The 24,409-nt window shown below is 42.6% G+C and overlaps 1 pseudogene; it reads left to right on the top strand.

Moving 5' to 3' along the window:
• The first annotated feature begins 2,076 nt into the window (after window positions 1-2,076).
• On the top strand, window positions 2,077-3,001 carry LOC141408970 (eukaryotic translation initiation factor 3 subunit E pseudogene; annotated as a pseudogene).
• The last annotated feature ends 21,408 nt before the right edge of the window (window positions 3,002-24,409 follow it).

Below are 24,409 nucleotides of genomic sequence, written 5' to 3'. Positions count from 1 at the left end.
GTGGAAACTGGTCCCTGGTGCCAAAAAGGTTGGGGATCACTGCAGTGAATGATACAACTAGCAGTGCTGAAATCCCTTCATGACAACATAATTGTCTAGTTTTCCAATTATTCCACACATTTTAGCAAACGCGTAATATAATGTCATTTGTCAGACTACCATCTGTAAGATTTAGAATGACATTATCTTTTGTATTTATGTCCCTGTAGTCTGAAAAGCTGAGAACCCAAATTATTGTAAATTCTTTTAGATGCAGATGATAAGTAGTATTAGGGTTTTCGAAAGGATAAAATAGAAACAAATTTAGCCATTAACTTGTCTAAATATGGATTAAAGATTGAAATTAAGTAGTAATAGCTCTTTTTCATCATTTTTAATTGAGCAGGGATTTATTTTTTAATTTTTATATCTTGTTGAGAATCTGAGGAAAGCTTTTGATCCATTCCCAAGCAAAAGGGACATAATTTATAATTTCAAAGATGTTTCCCCATTTCTGAAGCTCATCAGTAAGAGCACTTGTAATAGGATCTCTTTTGCCATACCTGCTTAAAAATTTCAACACCCCTTTTATTATGCTAAATAACCTGATTTGTTTTTAAATAGAGACAGGGTCTGTATTAATCTGTTCTCATGCTGCTAATAAAGACATACCCGAGACCCGGTAATTTATAAGGAAAAGGAGGTTTAATGGACTCACAGTTCCATGTGGCTGAGGAGGCCTCACAATCATGGTGGAAGGCAAAAGGCCAAGCAAGGTGGCTCATACCTGTAATCCCAGCACTTTGGGAGGCCAAGGTGGACAGGATCACGTGAGAGCAGGAGTTTGAGACCAGCTGGCCAACATGGCAAAACCCCATCTCTACTGAAAAATACAAAAATTAGCTGGGCTTGATGACAGGCACCTATAGTCCCAGCTACTCTGGAGGCTGAGGCAGGAGAATCACTTGAACCCAGGAGACAGAGGTTGCAATGAGCTGAGATCATGCCACTGCACTCCAGCCTGGGCAACACAGTGAGACTCCATCTCAAAAAAAAAAAAGTCACACCTTACATGGTGGCAGGCAAGAGAGAGCATGTGCAGGGGAGCTCCCTATGTAAAACCATCAGATTTGATGAGACTTATTCACTGTCAGGAGAACAACACAGAATAGACCCACCCTCATGATTCAATTACCTCCCACCGGGTCCCTCCTGTGACATGTGGGAATTATGGGAGCTACAATTCGAGATTTGGGTGGGGACACAGACAAACCATATTAGAGTCTCATTATTTTGCCTAGGCTGGAGTGCAGTGGCACAGTCATAGCTCACTGTAAACTTGAACTCCTGGACTCAAGCCATCCTCCCACCTTAGCCTCCTGAGTAACTAGGACTACAGGCACACACCACCATTACCAGCTAATTTTTAAAAAATTTTTGTTGAAATAATACACTCCTGGCCTCAAGTTTTATTCTCCCACCTCAGCCTCCCAAAGTGCTGGGATTACATGTATAAGCCACCATGCCCAGCCTTATTCCAACTAAGGCTTTATTATTTTTTTATTTTTATTTTTATTGAGACAGAGTCTTGCTCTGTCTCCCAGGCTGGAACTCAGTGGTGCAATCTCAGCTCACTGCACCCTCCGCCTCCCGGGTTCAAGCAATTGTCCTGCTTCAGCCTCCTGAATAGCTGGGATTGTAGGCACCTGCCACTATACCCAGCTAATTTTTGTATTTTTCGTAGAGACAGTGTTTCACCATGTCAGCCAGGCTGGTCTCTTTTAACCATGTAAGGTCTTCCACGGCTGCATCCCAAGTCCGCATTAAGATTTCAGAGGCCAGCTTTCCCTATAGTAAACTTAAAGCATTTCTCAGGCAGAAGCAGAATCAATTGTGAAGATATTTGAAGATCCAGAAACTACAAGGCAAATGCAGCCAACCAGGGATGGTAGGATACTGTTTGACTACCTGGCAGACCAGCTTGGCTTTAGGCACGAATATTTAGATTAGCTCTACAGATAGGCAAAATTCCAATATGAATGTGGGAATTACTCAGGAGCAGCAGAATATCTTTATTTTTTTAGAGTGCTGGTGAATTCTTAATTTACAGATTAGCTGTATTTTGCTTCACTTGCAAGTGCATTGAAGGTTCCAGCAACAGATAGATAATAATTCTGTGAGTTCTCCACTCCAGTCTCTTCAGCAGAGAACATGGCTCTTTCACTGGTCTCTGTTTTCTTCAGTCACCCCAAAGGTCACAATAATATTATTAATCTCTTCCTTTACCAACCACAGTATCTTAATGCAATTCAGACAGCGCGTCCACACATTCCTCACTATTTGACCACAGCAGTTATAACAAAGAAGGATGCTCAAAAACTTCAGCAGGTGCTGAAAGATCTAGTCAAAGTTATTCAACAGGAGTCTTAAACATATAAAGACCCAGTTACAGAATTTATTGAATACTTATGTGTTAACTTCGACTTTGATGGGGCTCAGATAAAGCTGAGGGAATGTGAATCAGTGTTTGTGAATGACTTCTTGGTGGCCTGTCTTGAGGATTTCACTGATAATGCCCGTCTCTTCATATCTGAGACTTTCTATCACAGCTACCAGTATATCGGCATTAACATGTTGGCAGACAAACTAAACATGACTCCAGAAGAACCTGAAAGATAGACTGTAAATTTGATTAGACATGTAAGACTGGATGCCAAGATTGATTCTAAATTAGGTCATGGATAACAGTGCAGTCTCACCCTATCAGCAAGTGATTGAAAAGACCAAAAGCTTTTCTTTTAGAAGTCAAATGTTGGCCATGAATATTGAAAAGAAACTTAATCAGAATAGCAGGTCACAGGCTCCTAACTGGGCAACTCAAGATTCTGGCGTCTACTGAAGAACTGTAAAGAAAAGATGAGAAAACTATAGGCTGGATGTGGTGGCTCACACCTGTAATCCTAGCACTTTGGGAGGCCAAGGTGAGTGAATCACCTGAGGTCAGGAGTTTGAGACCAGCCCAGCCAACATGGTGAAACCCCATCTCTACTAAAAATGCAAAAATTAGCTAAGCGTGGTGGCAGGCACCTGTAATCCCAGCTACTCGGGAGGCTGAAGCAGGAAAATCACTTGAATCCAGGAGGCGGAGGTTGCAGTTAGCTGAAATCACGCCATTGCACTCCAGCTTGGGTGACAAGAACAAGACTCGAAAGAAAGAGAGAAAGAAAGAAAAGAAAGAACTATTATATAAAGGGTGATGTACATTTTAGAAACAACATATTGAGTATAAATTTTGAAGAACTGGAATAAACTGGCTATGATTCATTTGGAAAAAATTAGCTGAATGTGGTTGCACATGCCTACTTGGAAGGCTGCAGTGGGAGGATTGCTTGAATCCTAGAGGTCAAGGCTACAGTGAGCTGTGATCATGCTACTGCACTCCAGCTTGGGTTTCAGAGCAAGACCCTGTCTCATAAAAAACAACAACAAAAAAAAACCCTAGTCAGTATGGAGCCACCTTTCTCCAATAGAGTCAAGCTTTTACATTCTTACCTCCAAAGCTAAAATTGCTGCTTGGAACTGCTATGTCTCAATCAGGAATATTCTTTTGGGGAAAACTAATCCTTAATTCTTGGAAAACTAGCCAAATCAGATTTATGTAAGTGGGGCCAAAATATTCTTCTAAAACGAATATGCCTTGAAGGAGAGGAGTCAGGAATCTCAATTATAAGCAACAGAACCTTAATTTAGATAATCTTAAGAAAACAAAATAGGATCTTTTTGCCTATCCTAATGAGAAAATCTGGCAATGGCACTCGCTTCAAACACAGCCTAATCCAGAGTCTCAATGTTTACAGGGCTTTCTCTATATACAGAGAAATATATATGTGTGTGTGTATATATATATGTATATGTATATAGAATACAGAGACTATATCTTGGGACAGTGTTTTCTCTTACTTTATGCATTAGTTAGCACATAGGTTGGTCATATGTAATAGAGACCCTATAATTCTTTTCTTTTTTCTTTTTTTAGATACAGAGTCTCTCTCTGTCACCCAGGCCGGAGTACAGTGGCATGATCATAGCTCACTACAGCCTCGATCGCCTGGGCCCAAGTGATCCTTCCAACTCAGCCTTCCGTGTAGCTGGCCCACAGGCATGCACCACCATGCTCGGTTAATTTTTTTTTTTTTTTTTTGAGACGGAGTTTCGCTCTTGTGGCCCAGGCTGGAGTGCAATGGCGCCATCTCAGCTCACCGCAATCTCCATCCCCCGGGTTCAAGCGATTCTGCTCTCTCAGCCTTCTAAGTAGCTGGGATTACAGGCATGCACCACCACACCCGGCTACTTTTGTATTTTTAGTAGAGACAGGGTTTCTCCATGTTGGTCAGGCTGGTCTCGAACTCATGACCTCAGGTGATCCGCCCACCTCAGCCTCCCAAAGTGCTGGGATTACAGGCGTGAGCCACCATGCCCAGCCTTAATTTTTTTTTTTTTTTTTTTAGTAGAGATCCATGTTGCCCAGGCTGAGACTCCCTAGTTCTTTAAATAAGTTCCTTATATAAAAGTCCAGTCTGTTATGTGGATCCTAATCTACAAAGTCATCTGAGACCCAGGCATTTCTGTCTTCCTGTTCTACTATCCTTACTTAGGGTGCTGCCCTGACCCACACGGTCCAAGGTGGTTCATCCTCATGTCCACATTCCAGCCATCAAGAAAGAAAGGGAAGGGGAGGGCACGATTCTCCCCGTAAGGGAAATTGTGCATATTGCTTCGGGTCGCATGAAATTGGCCAGATCTTAACGACATGGCCACATCTAGCTGCAGGGATGTCTGGGAGAGGTAGTCTCTATTCTGGATCGACATGTATCTAGTTAGAATTCAGCCGTTGCTCCTTGTAGGATAGGGGAGAAAGGCTATTCTTATTATTTTTTATTTATTTATTTTTATTTATTTATTTGTGTTTTTTTTGAGGTGGAGTCTCACTCTGTTGCCCAGGCTGGAGTGCAGTAGTGTGATCTCAGCTCACCACACCCTCCACCTCCTGGGTTCAAGTGATTCTCCTGCCTCAGCCTCCCGAGTAGCTGGGACTACAGGTGCATGCCACCATGCCCAGCTAATTTTTGTATTTTTAGTAGAGATGGTGTTTCACTATGTTAGCCAGCCTGGTCATAATCTGCCTGCCTTGGCCTCCCAAAGTGCTGGGATTACAGGTGTGAGCCACCACACCCGGCCGAAAACTGGAAATTTCTTAGAGCTAACTAGACTATCTAGCAATATTCCAGCATTTTCTGTGCCTGAATCATCTTTGCAGTGCTGTGTGAATGTAATCTACTTATTTCCCCCTTTGTTGAAGTTCAGACCATTAGCCAAAATAGTTTATTCAAAACTTAGTTTCTTGCCCATTTCTTGTACTAATTTCAGGTAGATTGTGCTTTACTCAATATATACATATAGTGCCGTTTTTTTTTGGTTTGTGAAAGCTTCAAAACAACTTTCAGAAAACATTTTGGATAATTCTGTCAAGTATGTGACTCCATTCTATATTTCATTTCTACTAATCTCCCATAAACTTAAAGGTGCTGGGTGCAGTGGCTCATGCCTATAATCCCAGCAGTTTGGGAGGCCAAGGCGGGTGAATGGTTTGAGCCCAGGAGTTTGAGACCAACCTGGGCAACTTGGTAAAACCCTGCCTTTACAAAAAATAGGAAAATTAAGCAGGTATGGTGGCATGTGCCTGTGGTCCCAGCTACTTGGGAGGCTGAGGTGGGAGGATCACTTAAGCCTAGAAGGTCAAGGCTGCAGTGAGAGCCGTGATCATGCCACTGCACTCCAGCCTAGGTGACAAAGTGAGACCCTTTCTCAGAAAACAAAAAGTAGGGCCAGGTATGGTGGCTCACGCCTGTAATCCCAGCACTTTGGGAGGCTGAGGCAGGTGGATCACTTGAGGTCAGGAGTTCGAGACCAGCCTGACCAACATGGCGAAACCCTGTCTCAACTAAAAATACAAAAATTAGTCAGGTGTGTGGTGCGCACCTGTAGTCCCAGTTCAGTTTATTTTAAACTTAAAAGTTTTAATTTACACTTAAAAGTTTTTAACTTAAAATTAAAAACTTAAAGACAACTTTTTTTTTTTTTTGAGACGGAGTTTTGCCGTTGTTGCCTAGGATGGAGTACAGTGTCGCGACCTCAGCTCACTGCAACCTCCGCCTCCTGGGTTCAAGTGATTCTCCTGCCTCAGCCTTCCAAGTTGCTGAGATTACAGACACACACCACCACGCCGGCAAATTTTTGTATTTTTAGTAGAGATGGCGTTCCCCATCATAGCCAGGCTGGTCTCCAACTCCTGACCTCAGGTGGTCCACCTGCCTCTACCTCCCAAAATGCTGGGATTACAGGTGTGAGTCATGGTGAAGACAAGATTTTGTTTATATGATACGACTGGACTCTTCTCCATATTTTACGCTAGTTAGTGCTTGTTCGGTATCATGATCCCATTGCTTGCTTTACGGTAGGGCTCTTCTCATGCTGCAAGCATTCAGTTTATCGATCTGTTTATTCTTTATTATGTGTCTCCTCCATTAGAATATATATGAGGCTGGGCGCGGTGGTTCATGCCTGTAAATCCCAGCACTTTGGGAGGCCAAGGCATTGGATGGCTTGAGTCCAGGAGTTCGAGACCAGCCTCGACAACGTGGCAAAACCCTGTATCTACTAAAAATCCCAAAATTAGCCAGGCATGTGGTGTGCACCTGTTGTCACCAAAAAAGAAGAATGTATATGCCATCAATGCATGAACCATATTTATCTTTTTTGAAGTTCCTAGCAATAGGAACAAGTGCGGCATTGGCACTCAGTGAATATTTGTTGAAGAAATAAAAAAAAAAAGAAATGTGTTTGGTACTTGTTCACATTTATATGACAAACACCTGCATTTATAGCCTCATCTTTTTGTCAATTTTCCAGCTTTGCAGTAGAGCTATTATTAAACTGTTTTGTCTGGTTGTTATAGCAACCCAGAGGCTTCCAGAACTACAGGTTGTTTCTGATGCGCATATTCTACCAGATAACCAAACACACACAGTGTTTTTAATCATGGAATAATGATGTTATTATAAATCACATTTCTCTCACACTGTATGTTTTTCTCTTTTATGAACATAGTGGAGAATTAGAATGGAAACCCAAATCTGTTTAAACCAATAAAAGCTAGGGGGCAAAACAAAGCCATGTGACACACACCTCCACTCCCAACACATTGTTTCCTGCAAGTTTCTCCAACTTTCCACAAGCACTCATGAATTTAGTCAAGTTTTCTGTCCAAGTTGTTAAAGGAGTTTTGAAAGGTAATTGGTGCAAAACAAACTCTAAAAAGCTCTGTTACAGCCTAAACATTTCCTCTTTTTCTCCTAGTTGCCTATTGCTTAAAGTTCATGTTAAATTAGCAAAATGGTAATAGTTTTCTAAAACTGAGACTTGCTCTGAATAAGACCCCAAATCAGGTACTTGCCCCCCCCATCCCTTCACTCACATTTTAGGGGCAGGAACTAAGAAGAATTTTTTAGAATTTTTTTTTAATTAATTAAAACAATTTTTTTAGAGACAGAGTCTTACTCTGTTGCCCAGGCTGGAGTGCAGTGGCACAATCGTAGCTCACTGCAGGCTTGAACTCCTGGATTCAGGGGATCCTCTCACCTCAGCCTCCCAAATAGCTGGAACTACAGGTGCAGCCCACCATAGCCAGCTAACTTGGTTGGGTTTTTGTTTTTTTTTTTTTTTTTTTTGGTAGAGACGGGGTCTCACTATGTTGCCCAGGCTGGTCTCAAACTACTGTCTCAGCTTCCTGAAGTACTGGGATCACATGTATGAGCTCTCATGCTGAGTCTAATTGTTTTAAATTTTTTTTTAGGAGACAGGGTCTCGTGTTGCCGAGGCTGGAGTGCAGTGGCTATTCACAGGTGTGATTCCACTATGATCAGCATGGGAGGTTTGACTTGCTCCATTTCCGTGCTGGGCCAGTTCACTCCACCTTGGGCAACGTGATGGTCTCCTGCTCTTGCAAGATCACCATATTGATGCCTAACTTAGTGCAGACACCCAATCAGCATAGTGCACTACCGCCCAGAACTCCTGAACTCAAGCGATCCTCTTCCCTCAGCCTCCCAAGCTGGGACTATAGGTGTGAGCCACCATGCTTGGCCGGAAGGGTTTTATTAAATTAGGTTAGGTTATCATAGAACATTCATTATTAGTTCAATTAACAGGGCTTATCTGAGCCCATCCATCAATAACGTATATAGTTTTTAAAAGGCAGAGTTTATTTTGTAATGGTAGATATCCTATGGGGAATTTTCTTTTCTGTAGGTTTGGGTCATACATATTAAAGAAAGTCAGGCAGGCTGGGTGCAGTGGCTCACGCCTGTAATCCCAGTACTTTGAGAGGCCGAGGCGGGCAGATCACAAGGTCAGGAGATCAAGACCAGCCTGGTCAATATGGTGAAACCCCGTCTCTACTAAAAATACAAAAACTAGCCGGATGTGGCAGCGGGTGCCTGTAGTCCCAACTACTCGAGTGGTTGAGGCAGGAGAATAGCTTAAACCCGGGAGGCAGAGGTTGCAGTAAGCTGAGATCGTGCCACTGCACTCAAGCCTGGGTGACAGAGTAAGACTCCATCTCAAAAAAAAAAGAAAATCAGGCACAACCCAGATTCAATATTCACCAGTGAACAGTCACATAACCTTATCTAAAAGAAGTTATATTGCAATTGGCTTACTTGCTGGACAGTTTTGGTATTGTAAAACTAGTATCCACTTCAATACATCCAGCCGTCTTCAAGATATGCACTGGGGGCACCCTCAAGAGGACAAAGTGAAAGATCAGAAGGGGCAGTATAAGGAGTGGTATCAAGATTTCGGATTTCAAAGTCAGAACCCCTGGCTATTTTGAGTTGTGTATTTGTAAGAACTTCATTTTAGTCTTCTGGAAAATTCCATTCCTTTTTATTCTTTTAAATAAGCACTGAATGCCACACAACACTAGGTCAGAAGTCAAACCTTTGAGACAGCTAAATCTAGATATCTGCTCACTGTCAGAGACTGAAAATGGTCCAAGGAAATGGAAGGTTTGCCAGCGGAGGATCAGGTGTCCGGCCCACAGATCCTGGAGGATTACCTGTCAGACAGCCACTGTATCCCAGGTCTAGTTCTCTTCTTTAGAAGTTTGGATATCCAATTGCTACTACACCTTGATGTGGTTGGATTCAAGTACCGAATCATATAAACCAAACCATCAAGAATCAAAAATATAAAAGCCATAATACCGATGTATTAATTTATAGTTACAAAATACAACTTTTGGCCAGGCGTGGTGGCTCATGCCTGTAATCCCAGCACTTTGGGAGGCTGAGGTGGGTGGATCACTTGAGGTCAGGAGTTCAAGACCAGCCTGGCCAACATGGTGAAATCTGTCTCTACTAAAAATACAAAAATTACTAGAGCATGGTGGCTCATGCTGTAATCCCAGCTACTCGGGAGGCTGAGGCACAAGAATCACTTGAACTCAGGAGGCAGAGGTTGCAGTGAGCCAAGATTGTACCACTGCACTCCAGCCCCAGCAATAAATAAAATAAAACTTTCTTTTCTTGTTTCTTTTTTATTTTTTGAGATGGAGTCTCGCTCTGTTGTCCAGGCTGGAGTGCAGTGACACAGTCTCAGCTTACTGCAACCTCCGACTCCCGGGTTCAAGCAATTCTCCTGCCTCAACCTCCTGAGTATCTGGGATTACAGGCACACGCCACCACGCCCGGCTAATTTTTTTTGTATTTTTAGTAGAGACAGGGTTTCACAGTGTTGGTCAGGCTGGTCTCGAACTCCTGACCTCGTGATCCGCCCACCTCAGCCTCCCAAAGTGCTGGGATTACAGGCGTGAGCCACCACGCCTGGCCAAAATAAAACTTTCAGACAGACGAAATACATTCTGGTTTTCCCTGATCACCGCATATTCTTGTTGCCCAGTCTTCATGAAAGACAAAATCTCACATTTCCTGATATTAAAACTCATTACAAAACTATAGTAATCCAGATATTGTGGTACTGGCATAACCTCTTACTGTCATAAGAGGTGTCATGTAGACCAATAAACTAGAACTGTTAGTCCAGAAATAAACCCAAAGATCTGTGGCCAGTTGATTTTGGTAAGAGCGCCAGTGCATTCAGTGGGGAAAAATAGTCTCCTCAGCAGATGGTGGCTGGGATAACTGCATGTTCACATGCGAAAGAAGGAAGGTGGGCTGGGCACGGCAGCTCATCCCTGTAATCCCAGCACTTTGCAAGGCCGAGGCGGGTGGATCACCTGAGGTCAGGAGTTCAAGACCAGCCTGACCAACATGGTGAAACCCCGTCTCTACCAAATACAAAAAATTAGCTGGGGGTGGTGGCACTTTCATGTAATCCCAGCTACTTGGGAGGCTGAGGCAGGAGAGTCGCTTAAATCCAGGAGATGGAGGTTGCAGTGAGCCAGGATCAAGCCACTGCACTCCAGCCTGGGCAACAAGAGCGAAATCCCATCTCAAAAAAAGAAAGAAAAGAAAAGAAAAGAAAAAAAGAGAGAGAGAATGAAGGTGCAGGCCAGGCACAGTGGCTCACGCCTGTAATCCCAACACTTTAGGAGGCCAAGGCAGGTGGATCACTCGAGGTCAGGAGTTTGAGACCAGCCTGGCCAACACGGTGAAACCCCGTTTCTACTAAAAATACAAAAAAATTAGTTGGGCATGGTGATGCGTGTCTGTAATCCCAGCTACTCAGGAGGCAGAGGCAAGAGAATCGCTTGAACCCTGGAGGCAGAGGTTGCGGTGAGCCAAGATCATGCCACTGAACTCCAGTCTGGGTGATTGAGCAAGACTCCGTCTCAAAAATAAATAAATAAATAAATAAAAGAAGAATGAAGGTGGAAAAAATAACATTGGACACTCATTTAATAGTCTATTTCTCCAAAGAAGATACACAAATGGCCAAGAAGCACATGAAAAGATGCCCAACTCATCATTAGTCATTAAGGAAATACAAATCAAAACCACAGTGAAATACCACTTTGTACCTACTAAGATCACAGTAATAATAATAAAAGGAAAAAAGCATGTGTTGGTGAGGAATTAGAACCCCCATACGTTGTTGGGGGGAATGTAAAACAGTGCAGCTGCAGTGGCAAACAGTTTGGCAGATTGTATAAAAGCTAAACGTAATATTACCATATGTTAATATGGCAACTCCACTCCTAAGTAGATGCCCAAAATAATTGAAAACAGGGACTCAGATACTAGTACTCCAATGCCCATTTCAGCAAACCACAATAGCCAAAAGACGGAAACAACCCCGTGTCCATCAAATGGTAGCAACTAAAGAAAATGTGGTGTTTATGGGGCTGGGTGCAGTAATCCCAGCACTTTGGGAGGCCGAGGCAGGCGGATCACGTGACGTCAGGAGTTTGAGACCAGCCTGCCCAACATGGTGAAACCTTGTCTCTACCAAAAATATACAAAAATTAGCAGGGCATGGTGGCACATGCCTGTAGTCCCAGCTACTCAGGAGGCTGAGGTAGGAGGATCACTTGAACCCGGGAGGTGGAAGTTGCAGTGAGCCAAGATCGTGCCACTCACTGCACCCCAGCCTGGGTGATGGAGTAAGACTCTGTCTCAAAAAATAAATAAATAAATAAATAAATAAATAAATAAATAAATAAAAAGAAAACATGGTATATGTTCACAATGGACTATTATTCAGCTATAAAAAGAAATAAGGTACTGATACATGCTAAAAAATGGGTGAACTTTGTTGTGGGGGCTAAAGCAATTCCATCTTGAATGCTAATGCACCATCTGGACTTCTGATTAAACCCAATTCCTAGAATGCCTCTAAGATTTCTATTTTATCTACTGTTCCTTGTGTAAGAGCATGTACTTACCATAAATCCTACTATTAGGTCAACAACCTTGATGTTATTATACTTACTATAAATTCCACCGGTAAGTAATTGTCTTTTACATCCCTTCTGAGTCATCTATACCCTTTCCTTACCATAAGCCCTGTGTCTGGTGAGTAATGGCACACGGATCCGCCATCTTGTCTTGCTGCCCTTAGAGACTGTGGCTACTGTTTTTAAGTCTCTATTAAATGTTTCTTTCTGAGGAGCTTGTTATATCAGCCTCCTTGGCCTCTCAGCTGTCTCAGACTTTGGGGGTAGGTTTGCTTAGCCCTGCCCACTGCAGAACACTTGTAATCATCATGCTGGGTGAAATAAGCCAGGCACAAAAGGATAAATATTGTATGATTCCACTTGTATGAAATGGAGTCATATGAATATTGTTATGAATTATATGAATATCTAGAATAGGCAAATTCATAGATACAAAGTAGATTAGAGGTTTTCAGGGGCTGGGGATAGGGAGGAATGGAAAGTTACTCCTCAAATGGTTACAGATCTTCTGTTTGCGGTAACAAAGATGTTTTGGAAATAGTAGTGATTGTTGTATATCACTGTAAATATAATTAATGCCACTCAATTTTAAGGGCCAATTGAAAACGGTCAATTTTATTGTTGCGTGCAGTGTGGTCCCAGCTACTCGTGAGGCTAAGGTGAGAGGATTGCCTGAGCCTGGGAGTTCGAGTTCAGTCTAGGCAACATAGCAAGACCCCCATTTCTAAGACAACTAAATAAATGAATAAATACAAATTTTATTAAAAATGATAAATTTTATGTTATTTATATTTTACCACAATAAAAATAAATAATTTGTCAAGTGGTAATTTTTAAATGAAGACTTTTTTGTGTTTTTTAAAAGTCAGAGACGAAATAAGAGAAAATCGCTCCTTGGAATCAGTAATAGAGTGCAATTTTTTGTTTTTTTTTTAATTGAGACAGAGTCTCACTCTGTCATGTCACTGGAGTACAGTGAGGCGATCTCAGCTCACTTCAACCTCCACCTCCTGAGCTCAAGCGATCCTTCCACCTCAGCCTCCTGAGAACCTGAGACCACAGGTGCACACCACCACACACACCTAGCTAATATTTTTGTATTTTTGGTACATGGAGTTTCGCCATGTTGCCCAGGCTGGTCTCCAACTCCCTAGCTCAAGTAATCTGCCCTCCTCGGCCTTCCAAAGTGCTGGAATTACAGGTGTGAGCCACCGTGCCTGGCCTATTTTTAAATTTTAGTTTTAAGCTTGGTAAGTATAACAGCACACATTATAAAAGTATGCATCATAGGATCCCAAAGCGCAGTATGTTACAAACTACGTGTATAAAACTATTGTAGAATTTTATAAGTGAGCCCTGCATCTATCTGGTGCTAGGAATCAACCCTCCTGGCTTTCCTCCTTCTTCTCTGATTCTGCTCCGTCTCCAACATCTATTCTGCCTTCTAGTCAATCTTCTCTTCCCTCGAACATTTCTGACCCTCTAGCTCCCACTTTGGCCGTCTTCTTTCTCTATATTTCTCCTTCTCTCTGTGCCACTGCATTCAAGCATGGTTGATGTTGATGACTCCCACATCTGTATCTCTAGTTCATCTTTTCTTCTGAGCTCCAGAACCATATATCCAGTTATCTTGTTCCACAGCTCTGCCTGTGCTAAGCATATTCCAAACAGATCTCTTTTTCCTCACCTAGTCTCACTTCCCAGAAGCTGCTTCTCTTTCCATGCTTCCTGTTGTGATGGAGGTCCACTCAGATATATGGCAGGAGCCCAGGCATCATCTTTCCCTCCATCTGCCTCACTGTCCACATCCATTCCATCACTAAACTCTACTTACTTGGCTCCCAAAATACAACTACATGCTCCCCATTTTTCTCCATCCCTGCTGTCTTCACGCTGGCCCACATATATGCTGGCTTGGGCTTCTATAATAACCTAACTGGTTTCTTCTTTAATTCAGGGTTTATCACTTGGAGTGTGAAGACCCCCCCACACACACCCAAGTATGTAGGTAGAATTCAAAGGACTCATGAACTTTGTTGAGAAAAAAATATATATTTATTTTCACTAATCTATAACTAAAACAATATTTCCTTTTTATGAATGTAAGCAATAAGCCACAATAATATTAGCACTACCTGTAACTTTACTAATGATAGAAATTATAAATATTTCAAGTCTGGGCGCAGTGGCTCACACCTGTAATCCCAACACTTTGGGAGGCTGAGGCCGGTGGATCACTTGAAGTCAGGAGTCGAGACCAACCTGGCCAACATGGTGAAACCCCATCTCCACTAAAAATACAAAAATTAGCTGGGTGTGGTGGTGGGTGCTACAGGCACCCACTTGGGAAGCTGAGGCAAGATAATTTCTTGAACCTGGGAGGCGGAGGCAGAGGCTGCAGTGAGCCAAGATTGTGCCACTGCACTCCAGCCTGGGTGAGAGTATGACTCCACCTAAAAGAAAGAAAGAAAGAAATTGTAAATATTTTATATCATGTTGCAGTTGTTGCAAATATCTCAAATTATCATTTATATTCATTAGTTCTCTGAAATATGGTAGTTATTGATAAGACCTACTGCTAGATCTAGATCTTCTTATGTATAAAGAAGCACATATAATACTATCTTTTTTTTTTTTTTGAGACAGAGTTTCGCTCTTGTTGCCCAGGCTGGAGTGCAATGGTGCAATCTTGGCTCATTGCAACCTCCACCTCCCAGGTTCAAACGATTCTCCTGGCTCAGCCTCCCTAGTAGCTGGGATTACAAGCGCCTGCCACAATGTCCAGCTAATTTTTTGTATTTTTAGTAGAGACGAGGTTTCACTATGTTGGCCAGGCTGGTCTCAAACTCTTGACCTCAGGTGATCCACCCGCCTCAGCCTCCCAAAGTGCTGGGATTACAGATGTGAGCCACCACACCAAGCTCGACACTGTCTTATGCTTTTAAAATATTTTAGGCTGGGCGTTGTGGCTCATGTCTATAGTCCCAGCACTTTGGGAGGCTGAGGCAGGCAGATCACCTGAGGTCAGGAGTTCGAGAACAGCCTGGCCAACATGGTGAAACCCCATCTCTAAAAAATAATACAAAAAAATACAAAAATACAAAAAAAATTAGCCAGGCCTGGTGGTGGGCACCTATAATCCCAGCTACTCAGTAGGCTGAGGCAGGAGAATTGCTTGGAGGCAGAGGTTGCAGTGAGCTGAGATCGCGCCATTGCACTCCAGCCTGGGCAACAGAGTGAGACTCCATCTCAAAAAAAAAAAAAAAAAAATTGGTTTTTTTGAAAACTGTATTTTAAAATAATGGGACTTGTAATCCTATGTATTTTTAATAGCTTTATTAAGATACAGTTGACATATCATATAATTCCCCATTTAAAGTACATAGTTCAATATTTTGTATATTCACAGAGTTGTACAACCATTATGACAATTGAACATTCTTTTCATCACTCTCAAAGAAACCCTGTACGCATTAGCAGTCACCTCCCATTTCTTCTCAGCTTCACCCCTCTCCCTCAGACTGAGGCAACCACCAATCTACTCTTTGTCTCTATAGACATTTTATATAAGTTGAATTATAGAATATCATACAATATATGATCTTTTGTATCTGGCTTCTTTTACTTAGCATAATGTTTTCAAGTTTCATCTATGCTTTGGCATGTATCAACATTTCATTCCTTTGTACGGTCTAATATTCCATTGCATGTATACACCATACTTAATTTACACATCTTCATTTGGTGGAAATGAAGGAAACCCTAACCCCAGTACAAATGTGACTGTATTAGGAGATACCTTTAAGGAGGAAATTAAATTAAAATGAAGCCAGTAGGGGGTCCTTATAAGAAGAGGAGGCCAGGCATGGTGGCTCACGCCTGTAATCCCAGCACTTTGGGAGGCCAAGGCGGGTGGATCACCTGAGGTCAGGAGTTCAAGACCAACCTGAAACGCCATCTCTACTAAAAACACAAAAATTAGCTGGGTGTGATGGTGGGCGCCTGTAATCCCAGCTACTCAGGAGGCTGGGGCAGGAGAATTGCTTCAACCGACGGGGAAGAGGTTGCAGTAAGCAGCGAGCCACTTCACTCTAGCCTGGGCGAAAGAGCGAGACTCCATTTCAAAAAAAAGAAGAAGAAGAAGAGGACATTAGGACGCACAAGCAGCACCAGGAATGCACTGGCACAGAGGAAAGGCCATGTGAGGGCACAGAGAGAAGGTGGCCATCTGCAAGCCAAGGAGAAAGACCTCAGAGGAAACCACACCTGCTGCTGCCTTGGTCTTGGTCTTCCAGCTTCCAGAACTGTGAGGAAATAACTTTCTGTTATTTAGGCCATCCAGTCTGTGACATTTTGTTATGGCAGGCCCAGCAGACTAAAACACTGTGAATTTTCACTTTCTTTATTGTGTTCTTTGAAGCACCAACATTTTTTATTTTGATGAAGTCCAATATATTTTGCTTTCATTGTTTGTACTTTTGGTGTCATGCCTCTCCTTTATTAACTTTATTTATTTTTTTCTTTTTTATGAGATAGTGTCTTGCTCTGCCACCCAGGCTAGAGTGCAGTGGCACAATCATAGATCACTGTAACTCCAGAGTCCTGGGCTAATGTGATCCTCCTGCCTCAGCCTCCCAAGTAGCTAGGTCTACAGTCATGCACCACCACACCAGGCTAATTAAAAAAAAAAAAAATGTGGAGACAAGCTCTTACCATGTAGCTCAGGCTAGTCTCAAACTCCTGGCATCAAGCAATCAAGCAATCATCCTGCTTTGGCCTCCCAATGCACTGAGATTACAGGTAGGAGATACAACACAGCCCATTGTCATATCTTTCCCTAACACAGGTCATGGAGATTTTCTCCTACATCTTCTTCCCTGCGTTTTCTAGTTTTACCTCTTACATTTAGGTCTATGATTCATTTTGAGTTAATTTCCGTGTATGGCATTATGAAGGAGTCAAACTTCATTTCTTTTGCATGTGGATATCTAGTTGTTCCAGGACCATTTGTTGAAAAAACTATTCTCTCTCCCATTGAACGGTCTTGGAACCCTTGTTAAAATTCAATTGACCATAAAAATAAAAGTTTATTTCTGGAGTCTCAATTCTATTCCACTAATTTATGTGTCTACTCTTATCCCAAGCACCACAATGTCTTGATTACTGTAACTTTGTAGAAGTTTGAAATCAGGAAGTGCAACTTCTCTAAATTTGTGCTTCTATTTCAGGATTATTTTGACTTATTCTTCATCCCTTGCATTTCCATATGAATTTCAGGATCGAGTAGGATTTTGTTCATGATTGTTTTGAATGTAGATCAATTTGGGGAATATTTCCATTTTAACAACATTGTCTTCCAATCCGTGAACGTCATCTGTTCTTCATTAATTTAGGTATTCTTTAATTTCTTTCAACAATAATTTGTAATTTTCAGGGCACTAATTTTATTTATTTATTTACTTATTTATGTATTTACTTATTTATGTATTTATTTATTTATTTGAGACAGGGTCTCACTCTGTCACCTAGGCTGGAGTGCAGTGGCACGATCGTGGCTCTCTGCAGCATTAACCTCCTGGGCTTAGGCAATCCTCCTGCCTCAGCCTCCTGAGTAGCTGGGACTACAGGTGCACGCCACTACACCTTTCTAGTTTGTTTGTTTGTTTGTTTGGTAGAGATAAGGTCCCACTATGTTGCCCAAGCTGGCCTCAAGCACCTGGGCTCAATCAGTCCTCCCAGTTGGCCTCCCAAATTGCTGGGATTACAGGCGTGAACCACCATGAGCAGCCAAGAGTATGAATTTTATACTTCTTTTATTCCCAAGTATTGTCTTCTTTTTGAGACTATTGTGAATGAAATTATTTTGCTAATTTCATTTTTTTGTGTGTATTCCTACACATTTTATTTTAGGCATTTGAATAATTATTCAAGATGGGATCTGTAGGCTTTATCAGACCACCAACTATGTCCAAAGAACAAAAATAAAAATATTTTAGACCCTGCTTTATGTTGCAGCCAGAGTGATCTTGATAAAATACAAATCTGATCGTGTCTCTTCACTGATTAAAATCTTTAATTGGCTGGCCATAGCAATCAGGTACAAGTCCAATTTACTTAAAATAGCGTACAAATTTCTTTATACATTTTCACTGCCTGCCTTTCTGGCTCACCTTTATACCTCTGACTCATCCTCATGATTTTTTTTTTTTTTTTTTTAACAGGATCCCAGCTCTGTTGCCCAGGCTGGAGTGCAGTGGCACAGTTTCCGCTCACTGCAACCTCCCCATCTCAGGCTCAAGCAATCCTCCCTCCCAGCTCAGCTCCCTGAGCAGCTGGGACTACAGATGCATGCCTCCATGCCCAGCTAATTCTTTTTTTTTTTTTTTTTTTTTTTTTTTTTGAGACCAAGTCTCACTCTGTCTCCCAGGCTGGAGTACAGTGGCACGATCTCAGCTCACTGCAACCTCTGTCTCCCAGTTTCAAGTGATTCTCCAGCCTCAGTCTCCCGAGTAGCTGGGATTACAGGCACGTGCTACTGCGCCCAGCTAATTTTTGTATTTTTAGTGGAGAGGGGGTTTCACCATGTTGGCCAGGCTGGTCTCGAACTCCTGACCTCAGGCAATCCGCCCACCTCGGCTTCCCAAAGTGCTGGGATTACAGGCATGAGCCACCATGCCCGACCGCCCAGCTAATTCTTTATGTATTTATTGTAGAGATGCAGTTTCACCATGTTGCTCAGGCTGGTTTCAAATTCCTGGACTCAAGGGATCCACCTGCCTCAGCCTTCATCCTCACACTTGATATACTAATCAGATTCCGGAAAATACACTGTTTCTTCTTCCCGGTCAGACCTATTCTCACTGCACCCTGTGACCTCACTAATGCCCACTCACTCTGCAGGTTCCAGATTAGACATCACTTTCTCCAGGAAGCCTTTCCTTACACTGCCGTCTGGTTGGTGCTCCTTGGATGGCTCCCATGGTCCCCAGAGCCCTCTTTACCCTTGGGAAGTGAGCACGTGCAGCGTGTTTAGGAAGTTGTACGCATGCCCATCCGAGGCTTTCTTTCCTTTTCCGGTGGAGGGTCCCTAAAGGTCATACTCCGCCATTTTGCCTTTTAATGTGCATGACCGGGAAGTTGCCTCTCCCTGGCACCTGCGTTCGATAAACACTTTACCGTAGCAGCTGTGGAATATCAGGAGCTTGTCTCTCCCTGGTGCCAGCTGCCACATTATCATTTTAGAGAGGCAATGTGATAATTTTCAAGCCATCACTGATGATCGCCTGACATTCTGGTGAGTGGGGGAGATCCCTTTCCTGCCCCGCTCATGCCTGTCTCTTACTACCTGTAACAGTAACACATGGCATCCCAGCTCCCTCTCAGATTGTGAGAACAGAAAAAAAGAGTGCCTTCAAACCACTTGAAGCCTTGATTTTTCCCAAACTTCACCACTAATATCCATCTGCATGGGATATAACATTTGGTATATGTAAAGGGCTGTTTTTGTTGAGAGGAATAACAAAATGACACCATAGAATTATATGACTTCTCCTGTAACAAAACCTTCTTTTGTCTCCCAAATACCAGTGGGGCAATACAAAAGTGGCGGGAGAAATCGATTTGTCTATTAACAAGTCTTATGACAATTTAGACATTAAGGACCAGATGTTTCTCAAATTTGATTCATACTCTCCTCAGGATGTTATACCTATGGAGACTTTATTAGTCCACTCTCACACTGCTATAAAGAAATACCTGGCTGGGCACAGTGGCTCACACCTGTAATCCCAGAACTTTGGGAGGCCAAGGCAAGTGGATCATTTGAACTCAGGAGTTCAAGGCCAGCCTGGCTAATATGGTGAAACCCCCGTCTCTACTAAAAAAAATACAAAAATTAGCTGGGCATGGTGTTGGGTGCCCGCAATCCCAGCTACTCAGGAGGCTGAGGCAGGAGGACCGCTTGAACCCAGGAGGCAGGGACTTCAGTGAGCTGAGATCGTGCCACTGCATTCCAGCCTGGTAACAAAGCAAGACTCTGTCTCAAAAAATAAATACATACCTGAGACTGGGTAATTTATTAAAAAAAAAAAAAAAGAGGTTTAGATCAGGCGCAGTGGCGCACATGTGTAATCCCAGCACTGTGGGAGGCTGAGGTGGGTGGATCACCAGAGGTCAGGAGTTCGATACCAGCCTGGCCAACATGGTGAAACCCCATCTGTACTAAAAATACAAAAATTAGCCAGGCATGGTGGCATGCACCTGAAATCTCAACTAAAGAGGCTGAGGCAGGAGAATCGCTTGAACCCAGGAGACAGAGGTTGCAGTGAGCCGAGATCGTGCCACTGCACTTCAGCCTGGGCAACAATTTAAACAATTATTTATTTATCTAAATAAATAAGTAAATAAATAAATTTAAAGAAAATAAAGAAAGGAGGTTTAATTGGCTCACTGTTCCACAGGCTGTACAGGAAGCATGGTTGGGGAAGCCTCAAGAAATTTACAATCATTGTGGAAGGCGAAGGGGAAGCAGGCACATCTTACATGGCCAGAGCAGGAGGAAGAGATAGAAGAGGAGGTGCTACATACTTTTAAACAAGCAGGTCTTATGGTAACTCACTCACTAGCACAAGAACAGCAATAAAGGGGAAATCCGCGCCCATTACCCAGTCAACTCCCAGCATGCCCCAACTCCAACACTGGGGACCACAATTTGACATGAGATTTGGGTGGAGACACATACCTAAACTATATCAGAGACCAGTTGGCCAGAAGAGAAATTAAATCTATTGGATTCTGATTTGATGTTGGTCCTACGATCCTCAAATAAGATTTATTATAAGGTTTAAGTGGCCCTTGATAAGGAGGGTAAAGACATTGTCAGTCTGATCAAAAAGCATGATGATGCATGCAGGAGACTTTTTGGCTGGTTAGGTTGTTTATGGCCCTCTGATTCTGTCTATAACTCTCTTGGATGACTAATCTTCACCATTTTTATGATGCTTGTTGTTATATTATCATTATATATCCCCTGTAAGTGTTATACCAGACACAGGAAAAGAAAAGAAAACACACACAGTTGAAGACCTGGATCATGATAGCTCACAAAATGGATCTGATCTGGGATGTTTATTTGGACTGAACCGTGTGTCTGACTGTCTTGCCTCTTAAACAGTTAGGTATTATTTATATCAGGTCAGACTGTATCTTCTCCCATGGTTCAGATCACTAATATTGAAACTACTACCCCCAAGCAGACAACTCTAGGAGTGAACCTTCTGCCGTAGAACCTCCTGCTGGTTGCTGGCCTGCACATGCAGTCCACAAAATGATTTTGGCCAAGAGATGGGACTGAAGACTAAAGTCTGACCTTTTTCTTTTTCTTTCTTTTTTTTGTTTGTTTTTGATTTTTTGTTTTGTTTTGTTTGAAACGGAGTCTTGCTCTGTCGCCCAGGCTGGAGTGCAGTGGCGCAATCACGGCTCACTGCAACCTCTGCTCTGGACTCAAGCAGTTCTCCTGTCTCAGCCTCCCGAGTAGCTGGGATTACAGGTATGCACTGCCACACCCGGCTACTTTTTGTATTTTTAGTGGAGAGGGGGTTTCACCATGTTAGCCAGGTTGGTCTTGAATTCCTGACCTCAAATGATCCACCCACCTCAGCCCTCCAAAGTGCTGGGATTACAGGCGTGAGCCACCATGCCTGGCCTGACCTTTTTCTTCTCTTGCCCAAATTCCTATCTAAGGAGCCAGGGGAGTCACACCTTACAAACCATAAAGTCTCATCTCAGGGGTTTTATTTAATCCTCTATAGCATGACTTACTTTCCAACCTGATTCTGGCATCACGTAACAGATAAAGAAGGAAATAAAAATATTTTAATCCCTAAATGTTTCTTTGTCATATCTTGAAATAGCCCTGCAAAGCTGTCTTCTGTGGGGAAAAACTACATTTTATAGAGCATCCTCTTTCCTTTCCAGGCCTTTTTCCTGATCCAGAAGAGAATCAACTAACTAAGAGTCTGGCACTTTTTAAAAAGTCTGATAAGAAGTATTTACAATCTATTCTCTCTGAAGCCTGCTACCTAGAGGCTTTATCTGCGTAATGGGAACCCGGATCTTCATGATTCTTATCTTAACCCAGACAGTCCCTTCCATTGGTTCTAGGTCTTCAGACAATAACTTAACTCTTTCAACCAATTGCTAATCAGAAAACTCTTAAATCCACATATGACCTGGAAGCTCCTTGTATGACCTGGGAGGTGGAGGCTGCAGTGAGCAGAGATTGCGCCACTGCACTCCAGCAGGGACAGAGCAAGGCTCTGTCTCAAAAAAAAAAAAAAAAGTTAAATTATCTCCACAGATAGTTATTCTATGTTCACCTTATCTGATGCAAAGTGCCGATTTACTGAGTGTGTCATGAATAATACATAATTGACTATTCCCCTACCTGCGCCTTTTCTCTTGCAACAGGTGGATTCAGTAATGTGATCACACCCTCCCTCTTTCCCCTCCAGCTTGCTTTTCCCCTTTAAATATTGAAGCCCTCAAAATCATCTTTGGAGAAAGGCATACACCACAGACTGTTTCTGTGGTTCCGTGTTTGTTTCTTCCAGGCACATTCTTAACCTTGGCAAAATAAACTTCTAAACTGAGACCTGTCTCAGATACTTTTTGGTTTACAGTGTCTTGCAGAAATATCCTTCAAAAGTGAAGGAGAGGCTAGGCACGGTGGCTTATTCCTGTAATCCCAGCATTTTGGGAGGCCAAGGTTGGGGGATCACTTGAACCCTGTAGTTCGAGACCTTGTCTCTACTGAAAATCAAAAAAATTAGCTGGGCATGGTGGTATGGACCTGTAGTGCCAACTACCTGGGAAGCTGAGGTGGGAGGATCGCTTGAGCCCTGGAGGTCCAGGCTGCAGTGAACCATGATGGCACCACTGCACTCCAGCCTTGATAACAGAGTGACCTTGCCTCTAAAATAAATAAAGTGAAGAAGTATTTTTCTTAGACAAACACTGAGTTAATTTCTCACAGTAGACCTGCCTTATAAGAAACATTTAAAAGAAGTTCTTCAGAGAGGAAAAATGGCCGGGTGCAGTGGCTTATGCCTATAATCCAAGCACTTTGGGAGGCCGAGGCGGGTGGATCACGAGGTCAGGAGTTTGAGACCAGCCTGGCCAATATGTTGAAACCCTGTCTCTACTAAAAATACAAAAATTAGCTGGGCGTGGTGGCATGTGCCTGTAATCCCAGCTACTCAGGAGGCTGAGGCAGAAGAATTGCTTGAACCCAGGAGGCGGGGTTGCAGTGAGCTGAGATCATGCCACTGCACTCTAGCCTGGGTGACAGAGCAAGACTCCATCTCGGAAAAAAAAAAAAAAAAAAAAAAAGAGGAAAAATGATATAGGTCAGGAACTTGGATGTACCATAAAGATAGGAAGAATATCAGAGAAGGAATAAATGTAAAATACGTTTTCAAATGTTTTTTTTTCAATAGATTTTTGGGGAACAGGTCAGGTGTTTGGTTACATGGAGAGTTCTTCAGTGGTTACTTCAGAGATTTTGGTGCACCCATCACCTAAGCAGTGCACTGTACCCAATGTGTAGTCTGTTATCCCTCATCCCCCTCCTACCCTTCCCCACTGAATCCCCAAAGTCCACTGAATCCCCAAAGTCCATTAAATCATTCTTATGACTTTGCGTCCTCATAGCTTATAAGTGAGAAGACACGGTACGGTATTTGATTTTCCATTCCTGAGTTACTTCACTTAGAATAGTGGACTCCAGATCCATCCAGGTTACTGTAAATGCCATTGTTTTGTTCCTTTTTATTTTATTTTATTTTATTTTATTTTTGAGACAGAGTCTCACTCTGTCATCCAGGCTGGAATACAGTGGTGTGATCTTGGCTCACTGCAACCTCTTTCTCCCAGGGTCAAACGATTCTCCTGCCTCAGCCTCCTGAGTAGCTGAGTAGGACTTTCACTCTGTGGCCCAGGTTGTTGTTGATCTGGGCTGAAGCAATCCCACCTCAGCTTCCCAAGTAACTGGGACTACTGGTGGGGACCAGTGCACCTGGTAAACTATTTTATTTTTATTATTCTTAATTGATACAGCAGACAAATGTTCACAGTAATTGCAACAATGTAATAGCTGATTTTAACGTATGGATAAGTTAAATCAATGGCAATAATGTTCTAAGAGATGGGAGGAATTGTGAAGTGGTATACATATTTGAAAAAGGATTTAGATTTGCTGATTTAGATTGAAAACTCTAGGTAACCACTAAAGAAATTTTAAGACCGGGCGCAGTGGCTCACCCCTGTAATCCCAGCACTTTGGGAGGCCGAGGCGGGTGGATCATCTGAGGTCAGGAGTTCGAGACCAGCCTGGCCAACATGGTGAAACCCCATCTCTATTAAAAATACAAAAATTAGCTGGGCGTGGTGGCAGGTGCC

The sequence above is a fragment of the Macaca fascicularis genome, chromosome 17 (genome assembly GCF_037993035.2).
Source record: "Macaca fascicularis isolate 582-1 chromosome 17, T2T-MFA8v1.1".
NCBI classification, from domain to species: domain Eukaryota; kingdom Metazoa; phylum Chordata; class Mammalia; order Primates; family Cercopithecidae; genus Macaca; species Macaca fascicularis.
The sequence above is the reverse complement of the archived record's forward strand: the minus strand, read 5'-3'. Positions and strand labels throughout refer to the sequence as shown.